Genomic DNA, 22799 nt, shown 5'->3' on the forward strand with positions numbered 1-22799 from the left:
GGGTAGTCTGGGCGTTGGGGTTAGACATACTTTTACTTTCTAGTTTTACCGCGTTTTACTGTAGGTTGTTGACTGACAGCGTAAGCCTCTAAGTACTGAGGGAGCCGTCGTTCGCGCTGCGGGCGTTGGTTAGGAGGATCGTTTCGTGGAGTGTTCATCATAGGCCATTTCAATATTAATAACACTATATTAATATTACACTAATTACCATCCGGCTCGAAGGACCAATTGTAACTGAGGGGTACAATTCCCTGACTGTATTGTTAGATATGATACTTACTACCACTACCTCTTGTACTTTAGACTCTGGCCACCCAGTACTAGGCATAAATAATTATGGTAAACACTCCCACGTAGATGAAACGATCCAACACAAATGTACCAAGTCGAAAGTCTGCGTTTAATAATAATTAATACATAGCAAAAGGTATGTAGAGCAATCACTTAATTACATTTATGATTTGAAATAGGATGCACTTTTATGGCAAATGAGTATTCGTTGGTATATCAATAGAGAACGTCCAATCTCTGGTGGCGCAGGCGGTAAATATACAACCTGGAATATTTAAGGAATAATAGCAATGATACTTTAATGATTATAGAACTGGATACACTAGGGGGGGGTTCCGGTCGCTTGTAAGACAACTGGAGAAGGGGGGGGGGGGGTAGAGTCTGGCTGTATCCGTCTGGCCGAGGGTATCCTGGGAGAACCCACGGTTGTGCGGCTCGGTGCCTCAGCGATCCTCGATCCACAGATGAAAGCAGTTGGACTCTCTGTGGGCCGGCTTCCTCCGGTCCACGATGGAGAGACGTGAAGCGACCTCGTCGTGTAGAGCGTCTCCTCACCTGTCGTCCTCTCCGGGGGGGGGGTTTCCAACACACGGCAGTGTTGGTCTTTATCCATAGAATAATCACTGTATACAAAGCATAATCCGTGCCTGGGAAGGCGGGCTGTCGTCGGTAGAATAATCCGGTATGCAGGTCCACTCGCTCGTCGGCTCTGGGGCTCCTCGGGTGCAGCCTCACATGGGGTCGGCCACCCTGGATAAGCAGCCAGTTCTCTGCCCGAAACGATGGGGTACTGACTACGATAGTATTCTCACCGCACGAAGCACTACATATGAATAGACTATTATTAGCTTAATAGACTACGTCCAACTCGACGATATAGTGCCAAATATGACTATTCAAATATTAATATACACAATGTCTCAATACCGATGGTAGGCCGAACTTGGCCTTACTCCCACACGTGGCGTCGCGGGGAGGCTTTACGTCTGTCACTCTATTGGAGGGTAAGAAACTGGGCTAAAAAGGAAGTCCTACTTTCGTAGCGCAGTATATATACGCACTATGAACAAATAGTACCGTTAGTGGTGCGGTAGCCAGATTCCTACGCGGAACTAGGACTTGTTCGTACATGTTGAGCGGTACGTTTTAACTGGGTCTGGGGGGTATGGCAGCCTGGCACCAAGGTCTCGACCAATAGTAGAATGGAGACTATTATGGGATGTTCAGTAGGCTAGAATGGATATTCAATGCATATTGTACAAGGAATATACAAGGGATATCAGGGAATATTAGAGAATATACAAATACAATTAAATATATATATATAATAAATATATATATTCGGTTTAATCTGGCCCTTCACAACAAACAACAATAACAACAATGACAAGACCTTCAATCATATTAGACCACCTGAGCACCCATCATCTCCAGCACCGACCACCAAGGTCCCCAACCTGTGAGGACCCCGAATCCGGAGCCCCAGCGATCCAGAGCATCATGCCTCTTTGACACTCCGACTCACCAAAACCCCCCCCCCCCCCCTCAAAATATATACGTGGACAGTTGACGCTCGCTCGCTCTCTCTTTTTTGGCGGCTGTGAGGCCGGCTAGAATGAGTCTCTTCACATGTATAGAGGTTGGTAATTGAGAAACATCATTCAATAACAATACAGAAGGCAGAACAGGTATGGTCAGAGAGAAAATATCTGATAGCTGGGAGGTAACATTTTCCCAAAAGAGCTCAACAGGAGGACATTCCCAGTACATATGCATAAATGTTCCGGTGGCACCGTTTGGACATAAGGTACATCGAGAGTCAGGTCTGAGACCCATTAGATTCAATCGTCTAGGGGTCAAATAAGTCCTATGAACAAAATGTTGATGAATCTGTTGGTGATCTGGGTTGCGAGAGGACAGCCGAACATTTTCCCAGACTGCATCCCAATCAAAATCTACATCCAACTCCGGGACATCCTTTCTCCAAATCGTATCCAGGGGGAGGTCCTTATACGATGACATAAGTAAATGGCGATAAAAGTCAGAAACGAAGCCTCTCGATGTCTCTTTGTCATAAAATAATTTGTGAAAACGGTGACGTTCTAGTGGAACCAGGGACGCGGGAAGGGGGGGTGCGGGGGGTGCTGCAGCACCCCCTCTCAATTATTGCAAAAAAAGATATATTTTTTTTTTATGGTAGTATTTATATATTTGTATATACTGTAACTGTATAACTGTAACACTGTATATTATAAGTTTATCCTGCTCAAAGCACGTCACCATTTTAATATTGTGTGTATTGAGCTGTACTGTATTGTAGCCATTCTCCAATCTGTTAAATAAAGTTTTCATTCATTCATTACACTACTGTATGTACACAATCATACGTGTAAAACCGAGTAGATTTTCGAGTGATGACAGACTGTCACAGACTGATTGAATGACAGGTGAAACAACTAATTGTATTCACCTCCCGTCTCCCGCCGTTCCCACGCGCCACAAACCACTGAGCTACTGTGATACAGTGCTTGCGCACTCAGTCGATTTGAGCTAGTAGTCAGACTTTGCTAGCACAGAATGTCTCACTCGCAGAAAAGAAAAATATCAGATTTATTTTCTAAACGTCCCGCCGGTCCCAGTGACAGTCCCACTAAATCTGATAAACGTCAGAGAGAGACAGAGACGACAGGTTCAGCCTCAGCATCAGGTATTGAAGAGTTAACTGAGTCTGTTCCCCTATACCCCCCCTCGGGCGCCAGGGGCTTCCACTGAGGGGTGATGCAAATAGGGATGGGGTGTTATGGCAGCTCATGATGGAAAGAGTGCGCACCGAGTCTGATCCCGAGTTGAAGAATTGGCTCCAAAAGAGAGACAACTGGATGTCCAACAACATCCAAAACGAAATCTTACAGCTGCTTGCCCATGATATTCAGCGACAAATTAGAGGCAAAGCATCCAAAAGCCCAATCTTTGGCTTGAGCGCTGACGGAACCACTGATGTCACTCACTGGAAAAGAACAATTCTCGTGTAATATACAGTTAGCCGATGACAACTTGGAAGCTCAGAACTTCTTTTGGGGTTTTTACAATGCCCGGCCCAGACACAACAGCCGAGACGCTGTTTTTGTGTATAAAATACTTTTACGCCTCGACCTGCCCATGGAGAGGCTGATAGGATACTGTTTTGACGGGGCCAGCAACATGTCTGGGGGGTACAGGCTAGACTAGGGGTTCCCAAATTTTTCAGGCCGCGACCCAAAAAAAACGGTGTCAGAGAGCCGCGACCCCCACTATTATAGGAGGTAAAAAAAAATTTTTAAATGGAAATGTATGGTTGAAACATGCAAACGTTCAAACGCACACACACTAATAAGCATTGGAGGCTTTTAACCAGGGCCGGACTGGGGAAATCATTCAGGCCAGGAAATATAGCCCCAGTCAGGCCACTTTTTAAGCAGGGGGTCTGGGGGTCCCCCACCAGGAATTTTTTTGTTACAAAGACTTAATTTCCTGCATTCTGGTGCAGGCATTTTTTTTATTTGTACCCTTTAAATGCCAGTGTTTGTGATGGCATCACAACTTATTGTTAAAAAACAGGCTAGCATATGTATGATTAGCAACAACACAGATTTTTATGGATTTTCAGTTTTTTGTAATTGATAAATACAATATTTTATTCAACTTCAGCCCTGATCATAACACCACATATTCATTTTATAATTCTAACCCTTTAAATGCCAGTGTGTGTGATGGCATATATTTGCAATATATCAAATGCAAAGTACATTTTTCTGGGGGGGATTATTACAGGCTAGCATGTGTCAATGATTAGCAGTTTTTCGTAAGGATCCCGCCTCCACCAATCACATGCGGCTCCCTTTGTGTGTGTGTGAGAGCAAGAGAGAGAGAGAGAGAGATAGTTCTCCAACTTGTGTGAGTTGCAGTGATCTCCTGGTTGTTCCCCACCTAGGTTATCTAACTATTGCGCTGGTGCAAATAGAAACACTGGCCTGGCCTGCTTCTAAGTTCAGTGGCCTGACCGCAAAAAAAAAAAAAAAAAAAAAAAAAATTATCTGGCGACCCCCCAGCACCCCCTGCCGTTTTATAGTTCCCGCGTGCCTGAGTGGAACGTCCCATGGAACGCCATGAGCCCTCAGAGCTGCTCTTATTTGTAAATAAAATTAAAAGTAGGTTCCGGGGAGATCATATCCGTTGGATAGATCTAGGAAAGAACGGAGACCAGAGTTATCGAAGATATCCCCCAATGTGTGGATGCCTTTCTTTTCCCATCTAGGGTACCTAATAGGTTGTTGTCCAATAAGGAGTAAATTATTATTAAATAGAGGGGTGTGCGTGTGCCATTTATGGCAGTTAGTACATGCTTTCTGGGAGTCACGCCAAGTCTGGATCACATGTGTGATAAGAGGGCCAAATCGTAATTTGCATTGCTTAATTGAAATGTTGGTATACACAATATCTTGAAGTCTATGTGGGGACACCATCTTCTCCTCCAATGGTCGCCAAGACACGGCTGCTTGAGCGTCAAACCAAGTGATCAGAGGTCTCAGAGAGAAAGCTTGAAAATAATATTTAAAGTCTGGAAATGCTAAGCCTCCGTCGAGTTTACTTCTTTGGGCAGTTGATCTCTTCAAGCGTGGGTGTTTATTGTTACAAACAAATTTATATGAGGCAGAGTGCAATTTCTGCCAGTAACCAACAGGAGGAGGTGACGGGAGCATGGAGCTGATAAAGTTAATTCTGGGTAAAATATTCATTTTAATTATTGACGCACAGGCCTGTAATGATTTATTTTTATTTTTGACCATCTGTTGAAGTCATTCGCAATCCTGTCACCCAAGCTGGAGTAATTATACCTTACCGTCTGGCTAATAGTAGGGAATATTTCAATCCCGAGACATTTAATGTGCTCCACCATAAGTATGTTTGCAGGTAGGATGGTAGCCATCACAGGCTCATTAAGTGGAAGAAAAGCTGATTTTGGCCAGTTGATCTTAAAGCCGGACAGGCTGCCAAATTCATCTATCACTCTGAGCAGATGAGGCAGAGAGACGGAGGGATTCTGCATAAACAGGAGTACATCATCTGCGTATAAGCTGATAACTGAACCATGCCCTGATTGTAGTGGCCGACTGTCACTCCTCGAATGTGCTGACAGGCGTCACGATGCACCCATAATTGGTTCCACATATTAATACGGCGCATAGTCCGTTCTTGTGTCATTAGTTAGGGTCTGATTTGTCTCCTTCAGCTTGATGACTTCACAGATACTCGGGTCATCTCTCTGGGCTTGTACAAGCTCCTCATGACTGATAGCTGGGAGAAGTCCGGGTGTATAGTGCTCAGAGCTCTCCAGTGACAGGTTGAACGCCGCTACATAGGCCACATCCTGTTTCTCTGCTGCCTGGCTGCCTTCCCACACTGCCTGGATTGTGTCTTTGGACATTTCCTCAGTGCATCCTGCAACATACTCATCCATCTCCAGGGGTAACCGGGAGAGTGTGTCAGCATCAATGTTCACTTTGCCAGGTCTGTACTTGACCTCAAACCGGAAGTCTGCCAGTTCTTCAACCCACCTCTGGCCTACAGCATTAAGGTTGGCAGTGCTCAACACATAGGTTGGGGCAGTGTTTCTCAAAGTGGGGGGCGCGCCCCCCAAGGGGGGCGCAGAGGCATGACAGGGGGGGCCTTGAGATTAAAAAAAAAAAAAAAAATTTTTTTTTTTTTTTATTACAGAAAATTATCACTAAGTGCAACAAAGTGCTATCTGTTGCAGCTGCACTGTTCTCCATGAAAATACCATATTTGGATAAGTTTGACCATTTCTAAAAATCTGAAAATCATTAATAAAACACAGAAAAGGATCACCAAGTTACTCTCGATAAAAAAAAACTTTACAGACAACATTGAGACAAAGCTTCCTGACACATCTCCATCCAAACTCTTGGAAGAACTCATTGAAATCTCATCTGATACCACTTGGAGAGCTAGTTTCAGAGTGTGGTGCTGAGTACCAAGTATCTCATGATGCAGCAGTTAAGGTGTTGATACCATTCAGCACCACATATCTGTGTGAAGCTGGCTTTTCATCCATGACAGCTCTGAAAACAAAATATAGGGCCAAGTTGAGCCTTGAGGATGACATGCGTGTTGCCTTGTCAAAGACTGACAGCAATAAAGACTGCTTATTTCCTATGTTCACTTTGTAAATTCCCAGTCACTGAGTGAAGATCTGCTGTTTTGCAAATATGTCAAAAACAGAGCGACAGCTGATGAGCTCTTCAAAATTATTGACAGTTACCTGACAGAACATGGACTGAAATGGGAGAACTGTGTGGGCTTTTGCTCTGACGGTGCGCAGGCCATGGCAGGGAAAAGGAGGGGGCTACAGGCGCTCATCAAGGGGGTCTCGCCAAACGCGCAATGGACGCACTGTAAATTCACAGAGAGGCGCCAGCGTCAAGACAGCTTAACCCTGAGCTGAATGAGGTTTTGACAGAAGTTATAAACGTGGTAAATTTCATCAAAACCCGAGCCCTGAAAGCGCGCCTGTTCTCTGCGCTGTGTGAGGAGATGGGAGCTGACCATTCTGCAGTGCTGTTTCACAGCGAGGCAAGGTGGCTCTCACGAGGGAAGGTGTTGTCAATTTGAAAGGTCACGATATTGGTGTTATTTCAATAAATTTAAACATGGCTATTTTGTTGGGGCGAGGGGGGGGGGCCCAAGATATTTTGGTCCGCCAAAGGGGGGCCTGACAGAAAAAGTTTGAGAAGCATTGGGTTAGGGGGATTGTTGTCTGTATACACTGTAAAGTGAGGGGCATAGAAAAGGTAATCCCTGTACCTTTCGCACACAGCCCACTTTAAGGCTAGAAATTCAAGTTTCCCTGGGTGCATGTGATAGTTTTTCTCTGCAGGTGAGTGTTCTGGATCCGTATGCAATGACCCTGAGCTTCCCTTCCTGATGCTGGTACAATACAGCTCCAAGCCCTTTTGTTGATTGTTATGTACTAGAGGCCTGATCACTCCTGTGTCACGGGGCATGTAGGTGAGGGCTGCCAATTAGTTAATTAGTGCTGATTGGTTACCTGCTGGGAGGTTTAAAACCAGCCAGGGACACACACATGCAGGGTCTGTGTTTAGAAGAGTGTGGGTTACCAGATAGATAGTCACGTTCTTCCAGTCCTTATCCTTTTAGCTTATACTAGTAATTCCTTAATATAGTAGCACTTTGAGTTAATACACAGGTTTTGGTGTCGGTTTTGCACATAGGTTGCGGGCCTTGAGCCAGGGTCGTAACAATTGGGCGCTCGTCCGGGATCTTTTACCCCTAGAACTTTGTTTGGTGTTTTTTTTTTTTTTTTTGTTGCACGGGGTGTCATCGTATTATGGTTTGGGTGGTGTTCGTTACATATGGTGTAACGTGGGGGCTGAGCCATTTCATCAAACAGGTGAGTATGCCGTATTTGTTTGTAATTTGATGTGACTACTTATGCTGTTAAAATATATAGTTTAGTAGGCACCACATGTAGATAGGGACATTATTTTCTGGTTGTTGGTTAGCGTCCGGTGCACCACGTACTCCTGGGGCGGTCAATGGAATGATTGGTATATGATCTTTGACTGGTAGCAGGTGTGGTTGAAGAAAGTTAGGTCTACAGGGCATTAGTTTAAGGGTAGGTAGATTAGGGCGGCCAGGAAACACAGGTAGTTTCTTAGGGTAGACATGTGGTAGGCCGGTTTTTTTTCTGCAGTTTAGACGTAGAAGCATATGTAGTCACATCAGGTTAGAAGGCGCACCTGTTTGGAATTGTTTGTTGGATTTATTTTGTTTGTTTGAGTGTTTGGTGAGCATACCTGGTAGCACCTAACACCCTGAGTGTATGACACGTCTATTTGGGGTGGGTGTGGTTTTTTTTTGCGTCCTTGAAATGTGCGCTCCGTAGCACACATTGCCACCGCGTCCCTTTATGGTTATTATTAGTGGCTTTGGCATTCTGTATGGTTCTTCAGTGGTTCGTCGTGGTTCTTTAGTCGTTCTTCAGTGGTTCTTTGGTGTTTCTTTGGTGGCTCTTTAGGTGGATTGTGTGTGTACTAGAGTGCTTTTGGCAGCTTTTTGGTGACTCTAAAGTGAACGGGTGGTGGCGCTGGTGTAGGAAAGATGGCTTCCGTTAGGGATTTTGTTGATCTCCCTTTGCATGACATGTTGGAGAGGTTTTCCAAAGAACAGCTTCTGGAGCTTGCTGTACACTACAAGGTGGAGCTTTCTCCCAGTGAGAAACGGTTGAAGCCAACTGCCTTGAGTGCTTTAAGGGTGTTGCTCATTAGAGGGCAGGTGCTTGAGGAGAGGGTGGAGCAGCCTCCTTCGTCTGATGTGTCTCCGCTATTACCTGGTGCAGAGGGTGAATGGAGGGTTAGAGAGTTGGAGTTTAAGGAGAGGCAGCTACACCAAGAGCGTGAGGAGAGGAGAGAGGAGCGTGAGCTTAAGGAGCGTGAGCTTAAGGGGAGAGAGCGGAGAGAGGAGCGTGAGCATGAGCGTGAGCTTAAGGAGCATGACTTTAAGGAGAGACAAATGTTGCTGGAGCACGAGCGTGCGCAGAAGGAGCTTGAGTATAAGCATGCTGCCTTACAGGCGGGTGCTCTGCATCCAGAGTCACGTTCCGGTTTTGATGTAGGCAGGAATATTAGGATGGTGCCTCCGTTTTTTGAGAAAGACGTGGAAAGATATTTTCCCCTTTTTGAACGGGTGGCAACCACATTGAAGTGGCCTGATACCGCCTGGACACTGCTGCTGCAATGTGTTTTGGTTGGTAGGGCACAAGAAGCCTACACTGCTCTGTCCCTTGAACAAAGCGCTGATTATGAACTTGTTAAAGCTTCCATATTGAGGGCTTATGAGTTGGTCCCTGAGGCCTATCGTCAGCGTTTTAGAGGTTATCGTAGGCAGGAGGGGCAGTCTTATGTTGAATTTGGAAAAGAGAAGGAGAACCTGTTTGACCGGTGGTGCACCTCGCAAAAAGCAGAGTCAAGGGAGCAGCTCAGACAGTTGGTTCTCCTAGAGGAATTTAAAAGGTGTGTTCCTGATAACGTTTCCACACATCTAAATGAGCATAAGGTATCGAAGATAGCCGACGCTGCTGTCTTGGCTGATGAGTTTGTGTTAACACACAAATCTGTCTTTGTAGAGGAGGGCCGTGTGGAGTCCAGGGGTAGTAGGCGTCCTTCTCAGGGGAGCCGGTTCCCGGCACCCGTGTCTGCTGGTCGGTTTACTTCGACTCCTAGGCAAGGTGGCTCTGCTAGTGCATTCCCAGAGGGGGTTATCTGTTTTTACTGTAAGGAGCCTGGTCATATCGTTGCTGGATGCCCTGTGCTTAAGCAGAAAAATGTAAAAACGGTGGCTCTGGTAGAAATCATGGACAGGACACCTATGCCGACATTAGAGGGTGGGGTGCGAAGTATCAAAGGTGCAGACAGGGAGCTAGAGGGCTCCTCAACATTTATGATGGATGGATTTGTTTCACTGGTTGGTGCATTAGGATCAAGGCAGGCTATTACAATATGGAGAGATACAGGAGCTTTCCAGTCTCTCATTCTGGATGGGATTTTGCCATTTTCGGAAGATTCTTCATTGCATTCCGGTGCCATTGTTCAGGGCTTTGGAGGAGGCTTTGTGAATACTCCTTTGCATGAGGTCTCGCTAAACTCTCCCTTAGTATCAGGCAATGTTGTCGTAGGAGTGTGTTCTCACATTCCCATAAAGGGGGTGTCCTTCATTCTAGGGAACGATTTGGCCGGTGGCAAAGTGCTGGCTACTCCAGTTGTAATTCCCGTCCCTGTAGTTTCTGAGGTTCCTGATGAGCTCGCACAGAAGCATCCAGGAGTGTTTCCTGTGTGTGCGGTAACACGCGCAATGTCAAAGGTCAAATGTGACACCCATGAGGTTGTTAACTTAGATGGTGATATGACACTTAGTGACACGTTCTTTGTTGAGTTGAAAAGTGGCCCTGATGAGGGTTTTGGTAAGGTGATACCGTCTCATGAGCAGTTGGTACTAGAGCAAAACAAGGATGTCTCCTTGTCGTCCCTCTTTGAAGAGGCGGTTTTAGAGGATGCAATGGTAGATACGTCTCAAGGATACTTTGTTAGCAATGACGTGCTCATGAGAAAGTGGACACCACCTAACCTGTCCAGTCTGGATGACTGGGGCAGTGTGTTTCAGATTGTTGTTCCAGCCGTGTATCGTCCTGATATACTGCATCTAGCACATGATCATGATCTTGCTGGTCACATGGGGGTCAGGAAGACTTATGACCGTGTGCTGAGACATTTTTGTTGGCCTGGTTTGAAGTCAGATGTGGCACAATATTGTCGCTCGTGCCATGTGTGTCAGGTGGTTGGTAAACCAAACCAGAAGATCCCTCAGGCTCCTCTGCAGCCTATCCCTGCCGTTGGGGAACCTTTTGAGCGGATCCTCATTGACTGTGTTGGTCCCCTCCCTCGAACTAAGACAGGGAACCAGTACCTTTTGACTATTATGTGTGCAGCAACCCGTTTTCCTGAAGCCATTCCTTTACGCATGATCACAGCCCCAGCTATATCCAAAGCTCTGGTTAGGTTTTTTTCGACGTTTGGTCTACCAAAGGTCATTCAATCAGATCAAGGGTCTAACTTCATGTCCCGTCTCTTTGCTCAGGTCCTCCAGCAGTTGTCTATCCAGCATTGCCCTTCCTCTGCCTATCATCCAGAGTCCCAGGGGGCGCTGGAGAGATTTCACCAGACTATCAAAACAATGCTGCGGGCATATTGTACGGAGTTCGACAAAGACTGGGATGATGGAATTCCTTTGCTTCTGTTTGCTGCTAGGGAGGTAACCCAGGAGTCTCTTGGATTCAGCCCGGCTGAGCTGGTGTTCGGCCACACAGTGAGGGGTCCTTTGAAACTGCTGAAGGAAAAGTGGTTGGCTGACAAGACTCCTTCCTCTACTAATTTGTTGGACTATGTGTGTGACTTCAGGCTTAAGCTTAGTAGAGCATGTGAACTAGCGAAAGAGAACCTAAAGGTAGCCCAAGGAAAAATGAAGGTGTGGTATGATAGGCGGGCCCGACATAGGGTGTTCTCACCGGGAGACAAGGTGTTGGTTCTCTCGCCTATTCTTGGGTCTGCATTACAGGCTAAATACAGTGGGCCATACTCCATTGAGCGCAAAGTTGGTGAGGTCGACTACTTGATTAAAACTCCCGACCGCAGGCGCAAGAGTAGATTATGTCACGTCAATATGTTGAAGGCGTACAATGATAGGGCTCAGATTGACCAGTCAGGGGTCAAGCCTGTGGCTATTCTGACAGTTTCTGCATCTCCTATTGTGGCCGACTGTTCTGTGTCGAAGGAGATTTCTCAGGGCAGGTTGCCAAACACCCAGATACTAGGTGACTTGGACTCACACCTGTCGTACTTGCCACTTCCTGAGCGTGCGGATGTGGTGCGCCTACTTAGACAGCATACACGTTTGTTTTCTGATGTCCCTAGTCGTACTAATGTACTCGAGCATGACATTGATGTTGGTAGTGCAGGGCCAATTAAGCAACATGCCTACAGGGTGAATCCGGAAAAACGACGGATCTTGAGTAAGGAAGTAGACTATATGGTGAGACATGGCATTGCGGAGCCCAGTTCTAGTGCGTGGAGCTCCCCCTGCCTGCTTGTTGATAAGCCAGACTGCACTCATCGGTTCTGTACTGACTTCCGTAAAGTTAATGCAGTAACCAAGCCGGACTCGTACCCTCTTCCTCGGATGGACGACTGTATCGATCGGGTGGGTTCAGCAGCCTTTGTAAGTAAATTGGATTTGCTGAAGGGATACTGGCAGGTTCCGCTTACTCCGCGAGCACGTGAGATATCCGCTTTTGTCACACCAGAGAGTTTCTGCCAGTATACAGTGATGGCCTTTGGCATGCGAAATGCCCCAGCGACGTTTCAGCGGCTAGTGAACAAGGTCCTGGCCGGGGTAGCGTTCTGTGAGGCATATCTGGATGACCTGGTTATCCACAGTTCCTCTTGGTCACAACATGTGGAGCATCTGGCGGAAGTGTTCAAGCGGTTGGGTGATGCTAACTTGACAGTTAACCTTGCGAAATGTGAATTTGGACAGGCCACGGTTACCTACCTGGGTAAGGTGGTTGGACGTGGGCATGTGTGCCCCATTACAGCTAAGGTGGAGGCTATAGTGGGCTTCCCTGCTCCCATCACCAGGCGGGAGTTAAAGCGCTTCCTAGGTATGGCAGGGTACTATAGGAGTTTCTGTAGGAACTTTGCTTCTGTTGTTGCCCCTTTGACCAATCTGCTCAGTCCTAAGGTACCTTTCGTGTGGACTGAGACTTGTCAACAGTCTTTTGAGAGCATCAAGGGTATTCTGATTAGTGCTCCCGTTCTGTCAGCTCCCGATTTTCAACTGCCATTCAAGTTGGCAGTGGATGCTAGTGACCTCGGTGCTGGAGCCGTCCTCCTGCAAGAGGATGCATTAGAGGTGGAGCACCCAGTGTGCTACTTTTCTAAAAAGTTTGACAGGCATCAACTGCACTACTCTACTATAGAGAAGGAGGCGCTCGCTTTGTTTCTTGCCTTGAACCATTTTGATGTTTACGTTGGATCCTCCAGTTTACCCCTTGTTGTGTATACAGACCATAACCCTTTGGTTTTTCTTCGCAGCATGGTGAACTCGAACCATCGTTTGATGCGATGGAGTTTGTTCCTCCAGGCGTATAACTTGGATATTCGCCACATTCGTGGGAGGGACAACGTGCTAGCAGACGCCCTCTCACGATCATAGTACCGGTGTTTGTGGTACCCGTTATCGCTGTTGTGGTAGTGGCCCTGACAACTAAGGGGTCACAGTTGTTTTTTGTTTTGTCTATGGGTTGTTGTGTAGTGGTTGCCTCTTGGGCAACCAGTTTGGTGGGGGAGGTGTTATGTACTAGAGGCCTGATCACTCCTGTGTCACGGGGCATGTAGGTGAGGGCTGCCAATTAGTTAATTAGTGCTGATTGGTTACCTGCTGGGAGGTTTAAAACCAGCCAGGGACACACACATGCAGGGTCTGTGTTTAGAAGAGTGTGGGTTACCAGATAGATAGTCACGTTCTTCCAGTCCTTATCCTTTTAGCTTACACTAGTAATTCCTTAATATAGTAGCACTTTGAGTTAATACACAGGTTTTGGTGTCGGTTTTGCACATAGGTTGCGGGCCTTGAGCCAGGGTCGTAACACTGATGCATCCGTGTGTAACACGAAAGGTAGGTCAAAATCAGGGTAGGCTAATACAGGCGGATTGGACAGGATGTTTAACAACTGGTCAAGGACGCCTTGGTGTTCCTCAGTCCACTGTATGGGGGTCCGTGATGGCATCTGGGCACCTTTCCCCTTTCTTGACTTGGACCGAGTTGTCACCATGTGGTCTCCTTTCCCCTGTAGAAGATCATAGACTGGCTTTGCAATCCTTGCGAATTCCTGCACATATGTCCTGTAGTAGCTGAGAAATCCCAACAGCTTACGGACTTCTCCAACTGTGCTCGGGGTTTTCTCTCTCAGTGCTTGGACAGCTGCTATATCTTTAGGATCGACACGCACTCCATTGGCAGAGACAAGTCTCCCAACATACCGCACCTCCTCCTTGAATAAATAAAACTTTAAAGGCGTTTTTCTCAAAACGAGATTTTATGAGTTTGTATTACACATAAAACAAAGAATCTCAATTTCTCTAGTACCTCCACACACCAAACTCGCCACGTTTCCTCCTATCCATATACCACAACTTTTTGCTAGAGGATCTTTTTATATATTACTCATCCAGATTTTTAGAAAATTTTATACAAAAAATGGATGCAAAAAAAAATTTAGGGGGTCATAAAAGGTCATAAATTCCTGTTCGGGTGGCGTGAACACTTTCGGCAACCAACATGCCCTTCCGCGTTTCTCTGATTGGCCGAGCGCCTTCCGCGTTTCTCTGATTGGCCGAGCGCGGCTCCCCCTTAAGCTCCAGGAGAGAGGAGAGAGGCTGACAACCTGCAGTTCTTGCCCGACTGATGGGAGCCGAATCCCGGATCCGATTTTTCTGATGAATACCCCCACAACATGGAGGTCCCGAACGCATGGAAGTATTGATTGCCCCGTAACGAATCATTAAAAAAATATACCGTTAACTGGAATATGTTGTGCCTTTACACATATGTTGGATTATGTAATTGGTTTGTCATGACAAACTAATAAAAAATCGCGATTTACCCGGTGGCTACAACAACACACAGTGACTATATGCATCATTGTTTACAATGAACGGTGGGGCTAATCTAAAGGACTGGACACGGACACGTTAAACTAACCTAAAGTTAGTTGTTCACCAACAATCTACAGACACAAACAAACACAGAACCGGACTGTTATATTAAATTAATTGATTGCTGTTTAATGCGTCCGTGTCCAGTCCTTTAGATTAAAGGCACAACATATTCCAGTTAACGGTATATTTTTTTAATGATTCGTTACGGCGCAATCAATACTTCCATGCGTTTGGGACCTCCATGTTTTGGGGGTATTCATCAGAAAAATCGGATCCGGGATTCGGCTCCCATCAGTCGGGCAAGAACTGCAGGTTTTCAGCCTCTCTCCTCTCTCCTGGAGCTTAAGGGGGAGCTTAGTATTCCTGCCTCTGAGGAGCGCGTCGCGGCTCATGCGCATGCGCGCGCTCGGCCAATCAGAGCAATTCAGAGCAACGCGGAAGGGCATGTTGGTTGCCTAAAGTGTTCACGCGTTCGGGTGGCATATAAAAAAATCCTCTAGCAAAAAGTTCGGTATTTAATGTAGTAACATGAAAAACCATGAGAAAATATCTATATATCATCAATTTTTTTTTAATTTTGTTTGGGGTAACATGCAAAAAGGGGCAATTTTTTCTTTTTTGGACTATTCTAAACAATTAAGATGTTTGCAAATGATTTCATCGTTTATAATTTTTTTCCCATATCTAGGTGGGTGGTCTCCCCTTAAGGCACCCCAATGCATGGTGTCCCTCTTCACCACATGCAAAGCAATGATTACTGTTAGGTAAGTTCTGTACAACACAGGTAGGACAGCCATACATTACCTTTCTCTGTGGTGTTTGTCTTGCCTGGGAACTCGCACAGTAGCATGAATGTTCAGGTGGGTGTTGGGGTGTGGCTGGCCATGACGCTGCTTGTGGCGGTTTTAGGGATTCCACCATTCGTGTTAACGCCTGTATCTGGGCACTCAGTCGTTGGACTTCCTCATCCCTGTCTGTGCGGTTAGTGTTTTCCTTACCTTTGGTCGACTGGTCTGTGTCAACTTGCCCGCTGTGAGGGTAGGTCTCTTTGCTATGTGTGCTCTGACCCAGTCGACGTCTCCTTTCACTCACTTCACTGGTCGTTTTGATGACTTGCCAGTGTCTATCTGTTTTGATGTGAAGACCACTTTTTGCTTGAGCCCCATCATCCGGTAGAGGAACTGTTGTGGTGTTTCATGTTCATGCTGCCGTGCATTTATCAGTTCTTGGAAGAGCTCCGTTGTATTCTTCTCTCCCTGGTGTGACTGTAGGAAGCTTTTAAGCTCCATCATGGTTAGTTCATCTTTGCTAATCAACATGTCCTTGAAGTTGCCAGGTTTGATGATGCGCAGCACTGCTCGGATAACTTCACCCTCAGTGTGCTTTTCTTTTAGTCCCTCGGTTATCTGTTTACAGATATTACCATAACTAATGTCAGATGCACTATCCCCTATCTGGCCTCCATGTATCTTAAACTCCTTTCTCTGGAGAAGAGCTAGATCTTTGAGATCCTCCCTGTGGAGTCACTGGACTATGACCATGCCCTGCAACCATCAGATCAATTACATCCTTCAAACACAACAACTGAACCATGCCCTGATCTTCTAGTTGTAATACAGTAGTAGAAGACATGTAACCACAAATATGATCAAAACACCCCCCCTCATCTTCCAATTTAGCTGGATCCTGGTCAGATGATAACAAGTCCTTCGCCACCAAGGAAAGATGGAGCAGTCCTTTTTTTATGGACCAAGTCAGTTCTTTACAGATACTGTTGTCCATGATGAACACTCTTCAGACGCTCTGGATACTTGTGTACTCCCCGCTCTGCTGAAGTGTAGACTGTAGACAGGTACCCTGGACTAGCGTGGTCCACAGCTCTGATAATGTATCTAGTTTGTCCACAGGTTCAATGATCTCTGGATTGACGACCTCCGACCACTATGGCGCCAATCCCGGACGAGCCCCCATGAATCTGTTACAGGTCTCAGGTGTGAGACCTGCACAGATAGGATTCTGTTTGTAAACAGATGAAATAAGGAGACAGAAGATGTTATTGTTTCCCATTGGCTTCCTGTCACAGAATGCATTTATTAAAATACATCTGAACCCAACTCTTTTGGTATAGATATCTCAATTAAATAAAGAACAATTGCAAATATATATAACATATATATATTTAACCGTATCACTCATTGTAAATGAATGAGGCAAATGAAGAAACAGTACACTATAGAAAACAATAGAGGCATCAGGTATTTATACCACAATAACATTTGTAAATATATATAACATATATATATTTAACCTTATAACTCATTGTAAATGAATGAGGCAAATAAAGAAACAGTAATTATATATAACATATATATAATCATATAACTCATTGTAAATGAATAAGGCAAAAAGTATAGAAAATAATATTCCTCTAACTGTACAAAACGAGCAGCTATGACGTTCGTTTACACCTGTCCTGCACGCACAATAACCAACTGACTTTCTCCACTGTTAGCAGCTAGCTAGGTGACTGCTAGCTAGCACCCACATTTTCCTCATCTACAGACATCTGTTACGAAATTATACAATAAACAATGTCCACATCCATATCATCGCTTTACATACATTTTGTGAATGTTTTGAGTGCTTATTTCATGCTACTGACCTGTTTGTAAACAGATGAAATAAGGAGACAGAAGATGTTATTGTTTCCCATTGGCTTCCTGTCACAGAATGACGGGAAGCAGCACAGGCAGGAGTAATACAGCCCTGTGTACAGAACTTTGATCATATGAATGAACCCCTCTCCAAACCCCATCCTTTTAAGAACTGCCCACAAGTAAGACCACTCCAATCTGTCAAATGCCTTCATTGCGTCCAAGGACATGACCGCTGTAGGAACTGCAACATCCTTGCTGGCATCAATCACGTGCAATAACCGTCTGATGTTATCAGTAACCAGGCGGCCTCTTATGAAGCCGGTCTGATCAGGGTGAACTAGAGATGTCATATGCTTTTGAAGTCAAGTGGCTAGAACCTTGGCATATAGCTTAAGATCGGCTCCGAGGAGACTTAGGGGCCTGTAGCTGCCACATTCGGTGGGGTCCTTATCTTTCTTGAGTAAGACAGATATAAGCACCATATTGACATCTCTGGAAAAATTGCCCTCTTCGAGTGTAAAATCATTGAAAGTAATAAGGGACCGAGTACATCCCAGAATGCAAGATATAGTTCCGGTGGAATGCCGTCCCAACCGGGAGCCTTGCCCCGTTGCATATCAGCAATCGCCTCCTTAAGCTCATCTAGTGTGATAGGTGCAGCTAACCGCTTAGCGTCATCTTCTGAGACCTGTGGTAAGTTGATTTGATTAAGAAAGTCCTCTAGTTTAGTGTGATCAAAGACCACCTCTGACTTGTACAGGTTGGAATAAAAAGAGCTAAATGTATCATTCATCTTTTTGGGGTTGGTGGTTACCTCCCCCTGTTGGTCTTTAATGGAAGGGATATCCGCAAATTGTTCACTGGCACGTATCTTCATATCTAGTAGGTGACTAGGTGTGGAGCCGTGAAAGTAGTAGTGCTGTCTTGTTCTGTGCATTTGAAATTCAGATTGTTGTCTTAAAATGGAGTTAATCTCTTTTTTCACTACCTTAATTTGAAGCTCCAGTCGACTAGAGTAGTTGTGCTGCAATGAAGAGATCAACGTAGCATGAAGCTTTTCCAATTCCACCAACTTGGAGAGACAACCCTTGCGGAGATTAGATGCAAAGAGAGTAGTGTTACTTCTGATAAAACCCTTAACCGAATCCCATAGACTTCTTGGATCCTGTACCGAGCCAGCATTACACTGCAGGAATTCAGTGAGCTTCTCTTTAAATTGCAAGTTAAACTCCCCGTTTTTCAGCAGTGTAGAGTTAAAGCGCCATCTAGGGGCGTGGGATGTTATTTTACTGAGTGAACCCTTAAGTAGGATACCTTTGTGGTCTGAAAGTGCAATGGGCAATAAGTCAAATCAAAGCTATCAAATAGACGTGGGGAAGAAAAAACATAATCAACCCTGGAAAATAGAATAGAATAGAATAGAATAGAAAACTTTATTGCCATTTCAACACATGGTTGATTGGGATTTGTCTTGGTGCCAGCACATACAGTACATACCAGAGGTGGGACCAAGTCATTGTTTTGCAAGTCTCAAGTCAGTCTCAAGTCTTGGTACTCAAGTCCCGAGTCAAGTCCCAAGTCAAGACAGGCAAGTCCCGAGTCAAGTCCCAAGTCAAGACTGACAAGTCCCAAGTCGAGTCCCAAGTCCTAACCTTTGAGTTTCGAGTCCTAAACAAGTCATAATGCAAGCTTCACCAAATGTAGTACAATTTTAATTACCAGAGTAATAATATATTACATTTACACAATGTAATGCATGAATGTTATTTTTTTATTTGTATTTTATTACTTTCCAAATAAACTTCCATGGAAATACATGGGTAGCCATGAGAACAGTTGAAGAAAGCAGGAAGCTGGACCAGCACTCTCAGATTCAAAAGTTTTAATGGCAGCCTGAAACATACATGTTTCGGAACTGATTTGTTACTACTAGCAGTGTTCAATGTGACAAAATGGTGGTTATATACCGGGGTAGGCAGGAAATGACATCAAAACACAGGTGTGCCTGGGATTGCTGGTCAACTAAAGTCTATTCCTAAATACAAAATATACATATATACCAAAATTACAAAATTACCAGAAACAAAATACATCTTGCCCCTAGTTTCTAGGGCTAAATAGATAAGCCCCTTACCGTATTTACAAAACAAAAATTCTCATATGAGCAACCTTGGAAAACCATACCTCATACATAAAAACAATCATAATTAATCATGAACAAATAATAATGATGGTGCAAGGCACTTAAAGGAAACAGGTTAACACGTTCTCTTCATTCATTCCCCTTGGTTCAATGCAATTGAACAAATGAATATAATAACATTCACGTTGCAATAATAACTTGTGCCTGTCTCCCCCTCTAGAGGGCCTGTGGACTAACTCGAGTCCCATGTATTTGAGATCATTAACGGCATGTTTGCATTTAGAAAAATGTCTAGCTACCGAAGACTTGACATCTGAATTTCTAACTGAACATTTATGTTCACTGATTCTCGATTTAAAATCTCTTGTTGTTTTACCCACATAAGAAAAATTACACAGACATTTCAGCAGATACACCAGATTTGAGGAATTACACGTAATACGTCCTTTAACGGGTATACGTTTGGCCGTTATTGGGTGTGTGTAGAATTTATCTTTGATCATGCCTTGACATTGTACACAGGCTTGACAGGGGAAATTACCATCTGGGATGTTGGACATAAAATGAGTGGGTTTCCTTATGGGAAAATCAGTTTTGACTAGAAGATTAGAAAGATTTGCTTGTCTTTTATAAAAAATTAGAACATCAATATGACAACAAAATAAAACTGTCATATAGGCTAATTACAATCATTTAGTCAAAGGTCTGTTAAAACAAGTGTGACTGAACTTAATAAAAAAAACAAGTAGTGCAAACAAAGAAGCAGCATTTTATCTTATTTTCCTAATAAAATGTATTTTCATTCAAAATGTATCAATGAACCCCCCCCCCCCCCCATACCACACTAACCAACTCCTATTTTCTCTGTCCCTCTTTCTCTAATGATATACTCTAGACACCTAAAACAAATTCCTGCCATAAAGTTACATTTATTATAAGGCACATCAAAAAACTGCTACTGACCTTCAAGTAGGCCTCCAATTTGAACACCGGCCTGAAATGTATGAGAAAAACCATGCAGATCCCAGATAACCTGATTCATGGAGACTGTGTGTGTACATTTCAAACTGCATGCAAATAAAGCCACGCACAGCAATTAACTCTATTTAAAACACTATATACAAAACCATGCAACATAAAATAACCACAGCAAACCAAAAGGGTATAAATGAAATACCCACAGCAAAACAATAAAAAAATAAATATAAGCAAACAATTAAAGCCATACGTATGCCGTGTGACATGGAGTCATGATGATGAGGTTTGCTGATGATAAACTCAGGTAAACACTGTAAACACTGTATGTAACACAGTCTGTCTTAACCTCACACACATTACAGGCCTGTGTGTGTGTGTGTGTGTGTGTGTGTGTGTGTGTGTGTGTGTGTGTGTGTGTGTGTGTGTGTGTGTGTAGGGGAACTGTAACTGAGGGGTACAATTCCCTGACTGTATTGATAAGTATGGTATCATTAAACCACTACCGCTTGATGTACTTTAACTTCTGGCCATCCAGTACACGATATCTAAGTATGATGAACACTTTCCCACATATGAAATCAGGTCCACACAAATATAACAGGCGAAGGTTTAATATAGCAAAAGGTATATACAACATTCACTTAATTACATTTATGATTTGAATGCACTTGTAAGGCAAATGAGTATTCGTAGGCAAATCAACACTGAATGTCCAATCTCTGGTTACGCAGGAAGCAAGTATACAACCTGGTTCTTTAGGGAAACTATAGCGATGGTACTTAAGGATTATAGCGGGATACTAAAGGGGTCCTGCTGGTTGTAAGTCAGTAAGGGGGGGGGGGGGTTTGGAGAGCCGTCAGCTGCATCTCATCTGGCCAACGATTCCTGGGGAGAATTCAGGTACAGAAAACAGTGCCCGCAGGATCTTGATCCACAGATGAATACACTTGAGCCCTCTTGTAGACGGTAGCTGTAGGTCCACAACGAAGGAGAAGCGAGGCGGCCTCGGTCTGGGTTGAGCGCCGTCTCACCTGGGCTCCTCTCGGGGGTAATTCCAACACTCACTGGCGTTGGCTGTTATCCGCTCCACAAATCAAAGCACCCAAAGCAAATAGATATTCCATGCCGTATAGGCTCAGCAGTCGTCCGGGTAGGTAATCCAATGTGCAGGTCCACTCGTCCTCGCCCAGAACTCCTCGGATGAAAGCACCACGCGTGGTCTGCCCAGCCTGGTTAAGACTCTAGATAACGCGAGGAAACGAAGGGGGTGCTGCTCACTTTAGAACTTTAACCGAACGATGCACCATACATAATAGACTATTATTAACTTAATAGAAATACGTCCCACTCGACGGTACAGTGCCAAACTATGACAATTCAGCTATGAATTTACACGAGGTCTCAATGCCTATTCTGGGGCCAAAATAGGCCATACTGCACCACACGTGGGTCGTGGGTGAGGCTTCACGTCTGTTACTAGGTTGGAGGGTAAAGGACTAATGGACTAAAAGAAAGTTCTACTTTACTTGCGCCCTATTTATATGCACGGTGAACAAATAGTACCATTCGTATTTCGGTAGCCGTATTCCTACGCGGAACCGGGGCTAGTTGGGACATGTTCGTCGGCACTATTGAACTTGACTCAAGGGGCCTGTCTGCTGGCGCCAGGTTCTTGTCCAATGAGAGAATGAACTATTATGGGCTGTAGTAGACTAAAGGGATATTCAGTGTATATGTACAAAGAATATACAAGGGATATCAAACGATATACAAATACTATTAAATATATATCCATAAATAAATATATATATTCGGTTTAATCTGATCCTTCACAACAGCCGCCCCCTAATTAGTCCCACCTAATTAGCTAAGCAGAGACAGATTAACCGCACTGTCCACCACTCAAGGTCCGCTGTAAGGGTCAGTCAACTCACAAAGTCGTGGGGTCATGGTCGTCATCGATAGTGTCTGGGAGTCTTGGCAGTTCTATTAGCCTCGCCACGGGTCGTGTGTAAGTTCGCCCTTGGATGAGCACTTCAGCTGCTCGGACCTTGCCATCGGCACCGGTGATCACTTTGCTTACGCGGCCAGCCGGCCACATAGCTCTGGGTAGTGACTGGTCGATAATCATGACGACTGTTCCTTCTGTCAAATTGTCTCTCTCTTTTACCCACTTCTGGCGGGTCTGTAGAGACGGTAGATAGTGGAGTAGGAAGCTATTCCAAAACTTGTCAGTCAGTACTTGACTGTACCTCCACATTCTTCGGCCGTTCGCTTCTTCAGGCCTGTACATTGTCTGGGGTAGCGCGGGGTCCAGCCGCCCCATCAAGAGTGTGTTGGGGGTGACTGGGTCGACATCTGCTACATCACTTGAGACGTAAC

The sequence above is a fragment of the Notolepis coatsorum genome (assembly GCF_963971535.1).
Source record: "Notolepis coatsorum genome assembly, chromosome: 1".
Taxonomy (NCBI): domain Eukaryota; kingdom Metazoa; phylum Chordata; class Actinopteri; order Aulopiformes; family Paralepididae; genus Notolepis; species Notolepis coatsorum.